At 47.6% G+C, this 14,804-nt stretch overlaps 1 long non-coding RNA gene across 2 annotated transcripts; it reads right to left on the bottom strand.

The window, feature by feature from the left end:
• Positions 1–9,605: 9,605 nt before the first annotated feature.
• LOC136318916 (uncharacterized) lies at positions 9,606–13,434 on the bottom strand. Of its 2 annotated transcripts, none has more exons than XR_010728138.1 (2): positions 13,098–13,434; positions 9,606–12,565 (listed from the first exon to the last, which is right to left on the bottom strand). It is a non-coding gene; the product is annotated as an uncharacterized lncRNA (long non-coding RNA). The 2 variants fall into 2 exon arrangements; XR_010728139.1 differs by having other exon boundaries at positions 13,102–13,434.
• Between the last annotated feature and the right edge of the window lie 1,370 nt (positions 13,435–14,804).

The raw sequence follows: 14,804 nt of genomic DNA, 5'->3' as shown, positions 1-14,804 counted from the left end.
ACCCTGGAGCGGGGGAGGGAGCGAGGGAGCGCCCCCACCATGTGCTGAACCCTGCAGCTTCTCAGTCCTCCCCTGGGCGGATAGGGACACATTCTGAGAACTGTCCTGAGGTGATCTCCTTGTTGAGCAGACATCACAAAGTACCCTTGACAAACCTACACGGGCTAGCCTACTGCACACTGAGGTTGTATGGTCTATTGCTCCTAGGCTACACACCTGTACAGCATGTTGCTGTCTGAGTTCTGTAGGCAACTGTAATATGATGGTATTTGTGTACCTAAACATACATAAACATAGAAAAGGTACAGTAAAAATACGGTATAGAAGATAAAAACAGTACACCGGCATAGGGCACATACCACGAACGGAGCCGCAGGCCCGGAAGTTGCTCCCGGTGATTCTGTGAGGAGGGTGAGGGGTGTGAAGCCCCGGGCATCACTGTACACCACTGCAGACTTTATAAACGCTGCACACTTAGGTACACTAAATTTATAAAGCAGGAAATTAAAAGCACAGAGAAGAGGCCTGACCTGTGGTAGCGCAGAGGATAAAGCATCAACCTAAAAGCACAGACAACACAATACAATCAAGAGGTGAGGTGGGCCCTGGCCGGTTGGCTCAGCGGTAGAGCGTTGGCCTGGCGTGCGGGGGACCCGGGTTCGATTCCCGACCAGGGCACATAGGAGAAGCGCCCATTTGCTTCTCCACCCCCCCTCTCCTTCCTCTCTGTCTCTCTCTTCCCCTCCCGCAGCCAAGGCTCCATTGGAGCAAAGATGGCCCGGGCGCTGGGGATGGCTCCTTGGCCGCTGCCCCAGGCGCTAGAGTGGCTCTGGTTGCGGCAGAGCGACGCCCCGGAGGGGCAGAGCATCGCCCCCTGGTGGGCGTGCCGGGTGGATCCCGGTCGGGCGCATGCGGGAGTCTGTCTGACTGTCTCTCCCCGTTTCCAGCTTCAGAAAAATACAAAAAAAAAAAAAAAAAAAAAAGAGGTGAGGTGACCACAAGCAGCACGCCGCTTTACTGCAAACTTTTTTTTAATAAGTAGAAAGAGTGCACTCCAAGATAATAAAAGTATAGTACTGGATACCAACATGTACAAGATTAAATATCATGGAGCCAAGGAAATAATCAAGTAGTAGCAGAACAGTATTTATTGTATGACCCTATCTTAGAGCAGACAATAACAGGATACATTTTAGCATGTCCATGGAGGGAGGGATGTCTGAAGGAAAATAAATCTTCATCAGTTATCTTAAAAGAGAGTATAGAGAAACTTTTATCTATTACATTGCATCTTTCTATAGTATTTGAATTTTAAATACACCACCAGTAATTTATAAAGGGATTAAAATAACTTCTGCAACACACTCGCCACAGCCCCAGCCCTGCGATACCTAATAGTAACACTAGCCTCAGCCTCAGCAGGTCTGCAGAATTTTGGTCCCTTCAGAAGAGTGGCTGCAATGCAAAGATAAGCAGAAAACAAAGCCACAGTGTGATGCAGACATGGAGTTTAGGTTGGGTGTCCTCAGTGGCCTCATGACGAGTAATTTAAAACATATTTCAAGAAAATGATAATGTGTCTTGGACCTTGTGACTCCTATCGGTGTTAAGCCCACAAATGTTAAGCTCACAGCTGGCAAGAACCCATTGTAACCACTGAAGTCTCAGTGAGTCACTGTGCACACATGAGGAATGAAAGAAAGCAACTAGCGGAAATGGCAAAGTTCGTTATACAGGGCGCCGAAGAGGATAAGGACACACTCTCGTATTTGGGTACACGAATCTGTACACTCCCCTGGAGGGCAACAGGGCAGAACAGAGGAGAAAGTCACCCATGTCCTGTGACCCAGTCTTTGCACTACTTGGCATCTACCCTGAGAAACATGCCTGCGCACAGGGGTGTGGATGACGATAATCACAGTACTGTTTGAAACATCAAGAAGATTGAAAATGTCCGTCAATATTAAAACAGCTGCCTGACCAGGCGGTGGCGCAGTGGATAGAGCGTCGGACTGGGATGCAGAAATACCCAGGTTCGAGACCCCGAGGTCGCACGCGGGCTCATCTGGCTTGAGCAAAGAGCTCGCCAGCTTGGACCCAAGGTCGCTGGCTCCAGCAGGGGGTTACTCGGTCTGCTGAAGGCCCGCGGTCAAGGCACATGTGAGAAAGCAATCAATGAACAACTAAGAAGTCGCAACGCGCAACGAGAAACTGATGACTGATGCTTCTCATCTCTCTCTGTTCCTGTCTGTCTGTCCCTGTCTATCTCTGCCTCTGTAAAAAAAAAAAAAAAAAAAAATTAAAACAGCTAAGTAACTCATAGTACATTCATGCTACGAAATGCTACCCAGCAGATCACGTGTCTCCCTATTACTAAATGAAAAAACAAGTCAATAATTATATATATATTTCCCTACTTAAATAGAAAAGAAAAAGAGAAAAACACAGTATCTCCTTTAGATATGCACAGAAATGAATAGAAGCAGGCCTGGCAGGAAACATGGCCAACAGGTAATACCGGTCACTGTTGGGGATGGGGACTGGGTAGTGCCAACCTTGCTGGTCAAGTTTTAATTCTGAATAAGGAAGGAACAGCTACCAATCACTTATATAATTGCACTTAACAAGCCATAGCTGTCACGGAACTGTGGTACCGTCACATGATGGATTCCACCCAGCAAGCAAACCGAATCATATACACACAGGGTAAGGGATAAGCCTTATATTAAATGCGAAGAAGTCCAGAAGATTATGTACAACACAATACCTTTTCTATAAAGTTAAAAACAAAGTTAAAACATGTACTTTACAAAACACATTTAGATTAGAGTTTTTTAGTCAAGTGAGAAGAAAGCAAGTAAAAGAAACCCCGTATTCGGGGTGGTGATGGCCGTGGCTGGAGGGGGCAGGGAGACAGGTAGAGAATTCACCGTCTAAAGTCCTAGTTTTTAGATTTAATATTAGGTCCGAAATGCTTATTACAAACATCAGGGGAGCAAACAGAAGAGAGCCATGTTATATCATGAAGCACAGGTTAACCCAGTTCAGTGCACTCAAGTTCCAACCAGGAGAGAACAGGCTTGCCCTGAGAAGAGTATCACAGTTTCAACTCAGTAGATTTTAATACACAATAAACAATGAGAGTCATTAAAATTCATTGCATTTGATTAGAGAAAACAAAAACTAGCGACTAAAAATTCCAGAAATAGATTAATTATATATAAACCGCTAATATTGACAGACCAGATTAAAGAGCAAAGACAGTAATTATGCAATAAAACTTGATACTTCAACTTTATGAGCATAAATAGTTAATTTAGATCCATTCCTAGGTTAGATTCATAATTCCTTAAATGGAGAATATTTATTATAATTGTGGTAGTTCATACATGTTTAGCTACTAAAGAAAAATTAATCAAAACCCAACAGACATTAGTTTTTGTTATCACTCATTAATTTCTTAAAAGTCCTTATATAATAGATACATTTTTTGCTCTAACAATAAAAAGAAAAAATAATAAGTTTGACAATCTCAATGGCAAACAATTATCTTTCCAACTATACAAAAAAATCATGGTTGTTATAAAAATCAGTAAGGAAATTTCACATGGCAAGTGGTTAAAGAGGGAAAATGCAGACTGTAAATCAAGTTGTGAAACTCTGAGGCTGGCCAGTAATTACAGAAATACAAATTATGATTACCTAAGTACTTTTAAAAGTAGCAACAAATACTTCTAACATTGACCTTGGCAAGGATTTCTTGGACATGACACCAAAAGCACAGGCAACAAAAGTAAACACGGACAAATCGGATCACTAAAATCAAAAACTTCTGGGCACAAACCGGATACAATGAATATAGTAAAAAGGGGGAACCTACAGAATGAGAGAAAATATTTGTAGATCGTGTGTCTGATAAGGAGTTAATATCCAGAATATGTAAAAAACTACAAATTAACAAAAAATACAAATAACTCAATTTAAAACATGGTCAAAGGACTTGTAAACACATGTCTCCAAAGAAGATATACGAGTAGTCAACAAACATGAAAAGATGCTCAACACTACACTAATCGTTAGGGAAATGCAAATCAAAACCACAATGAGAGATCATTTCACCGATGTTAGGATGGCTGCTATTAAAAACAGGAACAGCCTGACCTGTGGTGGCGCAGTGGATAAAGCGTCGACCTGGAAATGCTGAGGTCGCCAGTTCGAAACCCTGGGCTTGCCTGGTCAAGGCACATATGGGAGTTGATGCTTCCAGCTCCTCCCCCCTGTCTCTCTCCTCTCTCTCTGTCTTTCTCTCTCTCTCTCCCCCTCTCTGTCCTCTCTAAAATGAATAAATAAAAAAAAAAAAAAAATTAAAAACAGGAACAGCCTGACCTGTGGTGGCGCAGTGGATAAAGCGTCGACCTGGAAATGCTGAGGTCACTGGTTCAAAACCCCGGGCTTGCCTGGTCAAGGCACATATGGGAGTTGATGCTTCCTGCTCCTCCCCACTCCTCCTTTCTCTCTCTACTCTCTCTAAAATGAATAAGTAAAATCTTAAAAAAAAAACAAAACAGGAACAAAAGCAACAGAAAATAGCAAGCACTGGTGGAGATGAGGAGAACTAGACCCCTGCAAACTGTGGGGACAGTAAACTAGCGCAGCTGTTTTGGAAAACAGTATGACATCTCCAAAAAATTAACCCTATAAATACCGTCGGATCCAGCATTCCACTTCTGGGCACCTACCCAGGGAACTCAGAGCCGAGTCTCAGGAAGGAATCTGTGCACCGTGTTCACAGCATTATCACAATAACCAAAAGGTGGGAGCAACCTAAGTGTTCAGTGGCAAAGGAACAAAGCACAGCACTTACACACAGTGGAGTATTACTCAGCTCTTCCACAAAGGAAGAAATTTTGGACACATGTTACAACATAAGATGAACCGAGGAGGACATTATTCTAAGTAAAATAAACCAGTCACAAAGGGACAATACTGTAGGATTCCACCGAATATGAAGCACGCAGAGCAGTCAACCTCACAGGAACAGAAAAGGAGAACGGTGGGCACCAGAGGCTGGGGGAGGGGTGGGGGGCGGAGAAGGGAATGGCGAGTCTAATGGATAGAGTTTCGGTTTTACCAGATGAAAAAGTTCTGGATACAGCTGACACTACTAAATTGTACACTTAAAAATGGTTAATATGGTAAATTTTATGTTAACTTTTTCCACAACCTTTTCAGAAATGAGCAAGAAATAAAACAGAGTCTGAGGTTAGCAGTTAGCTGTGCAGGGAAATGGGCTCACTCACAAGAGGGTGCGCTCTGCAGTGCCGGGTCTGAGACTGGAAGAAACCATAACCATGCACGTGCACTGGCCAGGATGCACCCTGGGGACTGCGCATGGACACCAACTACACAGATGCTCAGGGAGCACAGTCTGATGCTCCAAACCCTGCTTACAGCCCAAGATGCACTAAACGCTGTATACAAACAAGCACAGCAGGATAGAAATGCGGCCATCCACTCATGATCTTTGAGGCGTGGACTCCTTCACTGAGATTATGCTTTTCACAGAAGAATACAGTATACAGTTTCAGAGCCTTCACAGACCTCTGAAAACCCATCCATGGAACTCGTGTAGGAATTAACCTGGAGAAAAGCCACTTCCAACGTGTTTGTGGACTTGGCTGCCATAGGGAAGTGTGAATGGAAACGAAATTAAAGGTAAAGCCAGAACAGACTGGAGTATGCACACAGATTGCCACTGCGTAAAGGCTGGAGCAAGGTGGGAGGTGGTGGGGATGGGAGAGGAGCCAGGGGAGGCAGCAAGATCTGCCACGGGCGGTCCATGAGGAGCTGAGCACGGATGGACAGAGGGGCTCCCAGACACACACTCATCACCCCCACTTCCCAGGCCAGGAAACCGGGCTCTCCCGGCCACAGAGCTGCCATGTGCAAATGAGAAGTAGCACCAATTCTGTGTGCATCTGCTCCTGACACCTTCCCATCCCCACTGTCACAGGCCACAGGTCCAAACCAGTTAGGATGGGGAACAGGGAGTCATGGAGGAGGATCAAGCCAGGATCCCATTAGGAAACAACAGCCACCTGCCTGCAGGTACCAGTGAACTGTCCATTGTGACAACTCTCAGGGATGACAGGACTCTGCCACTCCATCACCTGGCCGCAGGGCAGCAGCAACCAGAGGGAGCGAGCCCCAGGAGCTCTGAACGGAGGGCACACCTGCCGATCCCCAACACAGACTTCAAAATAAACTCCAGTTGAATTACATGTTTAAATGTAAAAAATGAAACCATATGCGTGCCACAGAAATTACAGATTAACATTTACAGATTCTTGGGGTGGAAGAGACCTAAGCATAATGCCAAGTGCAGAAACCACAAAGAATGACAAATTAACCTCGGAAAAACTGTAATTTGTGTGTGTCTGAGACACATTACACAAATGAAAGGCAATCTACAAACTAAGAAAAACATGTGCAATATAACAAAGGATTATTAATAGCCTTAATATGTAATTGCTTTCACTGAACAACCAATAAAAAAATGTGTGATGAAGAAGAGGAAAGTCACATGTACACACACATATGAAACTGCAAACGGCCAACAGACATGCACAGCCCGTCAATGTTGCCAGCAGCAAAGTACACTCCCACCGACCCCACTGAAGGCCTGGACCTGGCCAATGCGCAAAGCTTTCTGACCTGATAATACCCGTCCTGTCCGGAGGAAAAGGGGAGCCAGTTTACCTCACTGGTGAGACCCTGCTTTAGAAAATCCCTCCCCGGATGTCAAGTTAGCAACATGAACCTAAAGCCTGACATGGGCATTTTATGGACACCACCCAAGGTGTGTTCTTGGCTGCATTCACACCACCCAAGGAAGCAGCCCTGAATGTAATCAAGTCTGAGTTCCAGAGAAGGTTATCACAGCAGAATTTCCTCAGAGGAAAAGACAACTGGAAATACCATTGTTTAACTGCAAAATATCATTGTTTAAATTGACATAGTCATTCAATAGAACATTGTCACCTGTACAAAAGGTGCTTCAGAGTGACAAAATGTCCACTATATATTAAATGGAAAGGATTGCAGAACAGAATTTGCAGTATAATCCCATTTTTGTATAAAGTGAACATATATGCATATGAAAAACTCTAGAATATGCCAGACAATTGTTAACGGATTACTGAGGTTTTTCAATTTTCTTATTTATGAACCTTACAATAAACCCTTTTTACACAATGAGAACCCAAATAAGAGTTATTTGAGAGAGTGGCCTGGCCAGTGGTGGCGTAGTAGATAAAGTGTCAACCTGGAATACTGAGGTCCCCAGTTCGAAACCCTGGGCTTGCCTGGCCAAGGCACATACGACAAGCAATTAATGAACAAAAAAAGTGATGCAACCATGAGTTGATACTCCTCACTGCCCCCCAGTCCCAATAAAACAAAGAGTGAAGGCAGTGCAGAGCTGAGGGTCCTCAGAGTGAGGCCCCAGCAGACAGCCCCGGCAGTGTCCTGCCCAGTGGGTGTCCTCACACAGAGGAAGGTCAAGGCCACACTCCAAGGGCCCACATCCCCACATTGCATTTTTGGTTATTTCTGAGTTTTGGTAATGTTGATACCTTCCTGTTGACATTTCAGGGCTGCATTAGTATATATACTTTTGTGCATTAAATACGAACATTTGAAACACACCACAAATACCTGAAGCCAGTTTCGGCATTTCATTTGTCAGCACCGCACAAGTACTGCTCAAAGCCACAGGTCATCATCTCCTCCACTTACGCGCCCACAGAGGTTAGCCACCAGCATCAACGGTCCTAGGGGTCCCTTAATGGCCATCGTCAGTAAGACACACCAAGAGGGAGCCGCCATGATCCAATCTCCTTTCCATACCACAGGCCACTCCTGCACATCTCCACGTGTCCCGCCTGGGCACACAGGAGCCTCACCAATACTTACCCTGCAACTCCTTCCCTTTTTGAAAGGACTTCGGGATTCAACTTTTGCTATGCTTAGGCCCTTTACTTTTCATTTGTACCAGATCAGATTTCTACTCACTGTTTCATTGTATCATCCTCCGCCTCAGGAGTACAGAGCAGACTTGTGCAGGAGGAGGCAGTAACTGCCAACCACTGTCCTCAATACTGTGACTCACCCCACCCCATCCGAGGATGACAGTGCAAAACAGGGAGGAAGCTCGCTGAGTCCAAGAGCACCAGGATTGGGTGGAGGACAGAGGGCACCAGCTCAGCCTTCAGCTGCCTGCTTTCTGCTTCTCATATTAACAAGCACCACTTCAAACCTCCCAATGCCAAACATTTACACACCTGTGGAGATATTGGTAGCTTGGTAGTTGCTAAGAAACAGTACTATTTACACAGAGGTGTTTACAGCAGTTACCCACTAAGGTTGGAAGCAAGAATTTTGTAATCATTAATATAAAGAGACATGAGGAGAAACCTTTCTGAAAAGAGCGCAAAGCAGGTGGGGCGGGGCTCAGGTAAGAGGCAAGGAGAAGGGCAAAGGAATAGGAAAGGTGGCTAGACAGCTCCAGGTAACAGGAACGGGGGCAGCGCGCAGGGAAATGGTTCTTGAACATGCCCACAGTGGGGCCCACTCTTGAGAGCCATGAGCCCTGGACAAGTGGCCTGCTGACGGGCACAGTGGCTTAACCCCATTTTCTCTGTAGCATACACGAGGGGTCACAAGGACAGAAGAGGCAGGCACACAGGACACATTGAGTGTGGATGGCACCCAGGCCCACTGCTGCGCTCTGGGACTCTCCACCTGTTCTGGTCACAGCACAGCAGCACAAGAGTAACTCCCAGGATAAACGCCGCTGCCAATTCCCCACCCAGGACACAGAATCAACTAAGTCACGATGCTTACTCTGGGTTCCAGGCGCTCCCACTCACACCCTTTGTATAGTTAGGGTGTCTAGTGCAGCAGTTCCATAGCTCAGCCCACATTCTCGCCATTCATCAAAAGGCAAAAATTGAGCCAAAGCCAAACTTCTGTAAGATGAGAATTATGTGCTTAGACCCAAATCTCAGATAGTCTGTTTCCCAAGGCCCCAGGTATGGAAAACACATAGTACATGTCCAGTCTATTCTTAGACAGTTTCCTCTAAGCAAATGAAAGAAAAATCGGTCCTCTTTTCGACATCACCACCTGGAAATCCAACCAGGATATCACAAACTACTCTCCCCCAACTCACCCAACTTTGATATTGACCTTTACTGAATGGTTGGCACAATCTTTTTTTAAAGTTTCAAGTAAGAGTTTATTAGTGAAGCAGTGACACAGAAAGTAGGCTACTCCACAGAGCAACAGGGCATCCAATTTTTCAAAACCACTCCATTACATACTCTCAGGTGAGCAGGGCCCCCTCCCCACCCACCAGGCTGCACACCCACCAGGACGCCAGTTCCAGTTGATGTTACCACACTCTACTGAGTGACTTCAATTATCTGGACCCGTTGAAAAGTGAATTTAAGCCTAAATCTACAATACGATTTATCCAAATCCATTACAAAGGCAATTTAATTTACAGAAAAGATTTTAAAAATGTAACAATACAACCATTCTAATGAGTTTAGAACCCAAAACCTTTATTTGTGCTGCAATGGGGAAGAAAGATGATTAGTCCCGTACATGAGGCAACAGTACAGTTCTTACCCAACATACTTCCCCATACATGCATAACCAACTCTTTAAATCCCAGACAGTAATTGTGTCATGCCCAAGTCACTGGTTAAGAGCACAACTATCATGCCAACATTTAAAAACAAACAAAAGAGAACACAGAAAATTTCCAAGGGCTAAAAGTACTAGGAATTTAAAATTTTTAAGTGAAATTTAAGGGAAGAGGGACATGACAACAAAAGCCACTGGTGTTACTTTACCAATTCAATAGATGCATCTCAAACAAGTGGGATCATGAAGGGTTTCAGACCCTTCCTTAAACTTCTACAATCAGCCCGCACTGAGCAGAGTCTCCCCACCCCATTTTGCTTATTCCCCAAACTAATTTTGTCTGATAGCTTCCCCTCTAGTACTGGGTCATTTAAAAAACACATACTTTCAACTAAAGATATGATGGGTTATAAACGCTAACCTTGGTACATGGATTGTTTGCTGCCAAATATTACAGTAATTTTACAGTGACCACAAAAGGTTATTTGATTCTCCTGGTTACAAAAACTATGGAAAGATAATAGTAAGCAAAAACTTTTGTTTGTATGAACACTCATCAAGACAAGTGATGTATTTATAAGACAATGTAACACAAAATTCCTTTAGAAATGATTTTCACTTTGCTAAGCTCTCAGTGAAGGAGAAAAATCAGTTGCATACCCAGAAGAGTAGACCGAATCTCAAATGCACACCAAAATCTCACAAATACGTTTAAAGCCCACAATTAGAGCCTTCAGTCTTTCCTAAGACTCACCTTCACAGCTTCAAAGAAACACCTGAGAAGCTTGCAGAGCGCTGAAGGATGTTAATACCCACGCAAGTTTTTGAACCCCAACATTCAAATGACTGGTACTCAGGTTCAGTTAAACCTTTTCAGTCTCCCCACCTTGCAGCAAGGCAAAACAATTTTGCTTTTTTCCCTGCACTGAGAGTTGTGTTTTAGGTTTCCAAGGAAATTTTGTGCTTCCAAGCAACAATTCAACTGACATTAACAATGTACTAACAGTAACTAGTACTATATGTTCTTTGCCCACCAGCTCTACTCAATTGTCCAGAGAACTCCCTTCAACCCACATCCCCCACCACTCCCACCCTCTGCAATAATTACCCACCTCTCCGGGTTCTTCACCCTACCCCTCCCATTCTTCTCCAGAGAACTCCCTTCAACCCACATCCCCCACCACTCCCACCCTCTGCAATAATTACCCACCTCTCCCAGTCCCAGCCTGCCCTCCCCTCCCACTTCTCCAGAGAATTCCCCTTCAACCCACATTCCCTACCTTGTCCCCACTCTCTGCAATAGACCCAATCACCCCCCTCCCGGTACCGCTGTCAAGCTATGCCCTCCCCTCCTTCAACTCTCAATTTAGAGTCCTCCTATTTGAATGTCAAAATTACTGTGGAATCTAATCAAGTAAAATTCAAGTTAAAAAAACGCAGAGCAAGAAGAATCAAAGGTCACTTACAATACAGCGACCTAAATACAGTAATTTGCAGGGACAAGATGGTGTCCAAACTAGACCTGCCATTTCTAACAGAATCTGGGCATGACCAGTTTATACCTCCCCAGACCTCAACACGTCACCCCCCCATTTGCTTCATTCGCCCAAACATTTGCCAAAGACACTTCAAATCTGCACCCCCCCCCCATAGTTTATCATCACACCAAGAACTCTGCAGCCACTGACGCGCAGGCAGGTGGGTAGGTAGGTGAGGGTCACTGGGCTCCATCGGCAAGCTCCATCTACAAGGCAGCACTCTGCGTTGAGGCCTCTTTAAATGTTCTACAGCTTAAGAATCTTCTGGAAGCAAAGTTCGTAGCAGAGAACTAGCATGACAGGAAGCTCAACATAGAAGACGCAGCATCTGCAAACCTCCACCCAAGAACGGAGGGGTGCCTGCCGGCATTCCAGTGCCCGGAGGCTGGTGCTCCAAGATCAAAATTCAAATAAACACATCTGCTGGTGGCCAGGAAGCATCTGATTTGGACTTTTAAAAATTGCCCCCCTCGGAAGCTCATCTGAAAACCTTAAACGATGACCTCCTGTACACAGGGCTTCCTGAGCAAGGCCTGGAAACAGGCATTGGAGAACTTCCTCCTCTTAAAGACTGGAAATTCAATCTGCAGGCATCAATTTAGGCGGGCTCTCTCCTGCACTGCTACGACTCACACTGGCCAGGGGCTCCACGTCTCCTGGTGCCATCTGCTCGCCATGATGAACACTATAGTAACAAACCACGGTCCATGAGGCACTTCTGTAACTTTAGGCTGGCACCATCGCTGCAGGCCCACCCACGGGTAGACACTCAATCCCCCCTCTTCCACCAAGCAATGCCACCCCGCCCCGCCCAGAGTCTCGGCAGGGAGAGCCTGTCCTTAGATATGACCATTACCGACTTCCACAGGGACTTCGGCCAACTTTCCCAGGCTTACCAGATTACCAGAAGCAATGTTTTAATTGAATGGAAAACCTCGAGAGAGTGAAAAGGAGAAGGGGCAGTGTAAGCTCACGGGAGAGGTTAACACCGAACCTAGAGGAAAGTCCAAAGGGAAGCACTGCCACCTGGAAAATAAAGCGTGGGTCAATCTCGTCCCCAGACGTACAAACCTCCGGCCTCGGCGCCCCCGCCTGTCAGCCACATTAGGCACCTTCCGTCCTGAATCGCTCCTTACACCGCCCGCACCTCCGACCTCGCACCCAGACCTGGGTTCCACCAAACCGGGCCTGGCCTGGTCCCTCTCCAGGCCGAGCCAAAATTACATACCACCCTGCTGGGCCAGGGCGTCAGCCCGGAGAAGCTAAGTTCAATTTCCACAGGACCAGGCCTCATATCCGGGCGGCTTCACCACCCTCTGGAAAGAAAGGGGGCTGCTGGTATTGACAGGGTCCAGCTCTGCCCGCCCGGCCCGCCTGCGGCCCTGCGCTCCGCTGCCCGCCTTCCCGGGCCCAGTCCGGAAAGGAACCCTGTCTCCTTCCTCCACCTCCTCCTGCCACACAAACCGGGGCACCGGGGGGCGCTCTCCGCCCGCACGGAGCGGCACCCTCCCGGAGGTCACACTCCCATTGCCCGCCAGGTAGCAGCGACAGCCTGGCCCGCAGGGCCGCCATCTGCCCCCTCGGTCACTGCGGGCCCTTCCCACGCGGCTGCGCCCAGGACAGCTTCCCCAGGACCCAGTGTCCTCCTTGACCTGCCTCCTCCCTGGGCCCCAACCTCCCCGGCCTCCTGCCACTCGGCCATCGCCCCCAGCTGTCCCCTAAGGCCCTAAACTGGCCACTTCCTCCCGCACCACTGGGCCCAAGCGCGCAACCCTGCCCTCCCCGTCGCTAACTCCTGCTGGACGGGTCACAACTTTTTTTCGTTTTTATAGCCCTTGGTCACGTCACCCACAGCATCGCTCAACGGGACGATTCCTCCACTGCCACCGGGGGAAAAAAAGTCCGTGCCCAGCCTGCCCAAGGTGACGGCTGGGCGGCGCTCGGTCTCACGGGGCGGCCGCCCCCGCCCCCACCAGCAGGGCTTAGTGAGCTAGATACACTCAAGGTCACATTTGAGAGGCGACTCCTTGGGGCCGGGTGGGTGCAAGGCCCCTTTCCGTCGGGAGTGTGTGACAGGAGGGCGGCGGGGGCGGGGGCCGCCCTCCCGAAGGGTTAAGACCATGCGGAGGTCGCCTCAGGTCATCCCGCTCCGAGAAGTCCGAAAGAAGGGCCGGCAAAGCATCTGGAAAATTCCAGGGGGCGGCGGAGGGATTTCTGCAGAGGGCGCATCACTATCGGAGGCGGCCGCGCGTGACTCAGCGGGCGGTGGCGCGGCCTCGTGAGTGCCGGTGATGTCAGCGCCCTGGCGCGCGGCGGGGGCCGGGCGGGCGGAGCCCCTGCGGAGCAGCGGGGGATGTGGGCACCCGGGCAGCGCTTAGGGACCCGCCCCCACAGCCGTGCTTACAGGGCTCTCCAGTTAAGAAACCCTGTTGTGATTTTGTTATTTTAAAACGGTTGGGCTAACTTTAATTTTTTTAATTATTTTAATTTAGAGAGAGAAAGAGAGAGGGAAACATCTGTCTGTTGCTGTATGTGCCTTAACCAGAGACCGAACCCGCAACCTTTGCGTATAGGGACACGAGCTATCCAGCCAGGACAGGCTACATTTAATTTACTTTTAATTTAAAAAAATGGTTGGGAGTAAGTTAATGAAAAAGTTAAACCCCAAGTTACCATGGGAGCTTGAGGGCGGTGCGTCATGGTTGTGTTATGCTCGGTAACCAGAAAGTATGAACTGTTTCATAAGAAAAGCTCTCTCTTCCTGGATAGAATACTTAGTGATTATTATATAAGCGGAAAAAGCCAGTTGCAAACTAGTAAGTGGTATCTTATTTGTGCACAAAACAGGAGCTGTAATTGCGTGGCATCAAGACTAAAAAGGATATATTCAACCCATTTATTTCTGGATTGGGAGGTGGGAGAAAAAGACAATTTTTTTTGGAAAAACTAATTTGTCCTGGGGAGTTTGCAGCCTGTGAGGAACCTCAGGGGACCCGGTTGATGCCTGCGGGGGGGAGGGGGGCACTGCCTGCTCTCTGCCCACAGGGACCACTCCCAGCCTGGGTCTTCTAAAGCAGAGGCTCTAGCAAAGGAACCTCTCGTCCCCTCCCCTGAGGTCAGGCAGGTCTTGAGCCACTTGAAGAGTTTGAAGAAAGTGGTTGGCCGCTCGAGAGAGAGAGAGAGAGAGAGAGAGAGAGAGAGAGAGAGAGGGGGGGGGGCATGGAGAGGGGGAAGCGCAGCCTGGGACCCACGCGGGGCTCTTGTTCCGTGGAGTCTCAGGTGGAAAGCACAGTGGTCAGCGCACGCAGAACTGAGAAAGGCCTCTGGCCAGCTGCCTGCCAGGAAGCCTCCTCCCAGGGTCAGCACCCACACCCCAAACAAAACCGCCTGTGACAACAGGCTCCCTTGGCAACCAGGAGGAAACAGGGCCAGATTTTTTTCCCCCTTTGTCTCTGCAAGATGGCATTTGCAGGCAGGGCTGGGCTGGGCCGCTGCACCTTCCCTGTGGTTCTTACAAAACTGATGACGCACGTGACCCTCCACACAGAAAGATGG

Source organism: Saccopteryx bilineata, chromosome 1 (assembly GCF_036850765.1).
Source record: "Saccopteryx bilineata isolate mSacBil1 chromosome 1, mSacBil1_pri_phased_curated, whole genome shotgun sequence".
Lineage (NCBI taxonomy): Eukaryota > Metazoa > Chordata > Mammalia > Chiroptera > Emballonuridae > Saccopteryx > Saccopteryx bilineata.
The sequence above is the reverse complement of the archived record's forward strand: the minus strand, read 5'-3'. Positions and strand labels throughout refer to the sequence as shown.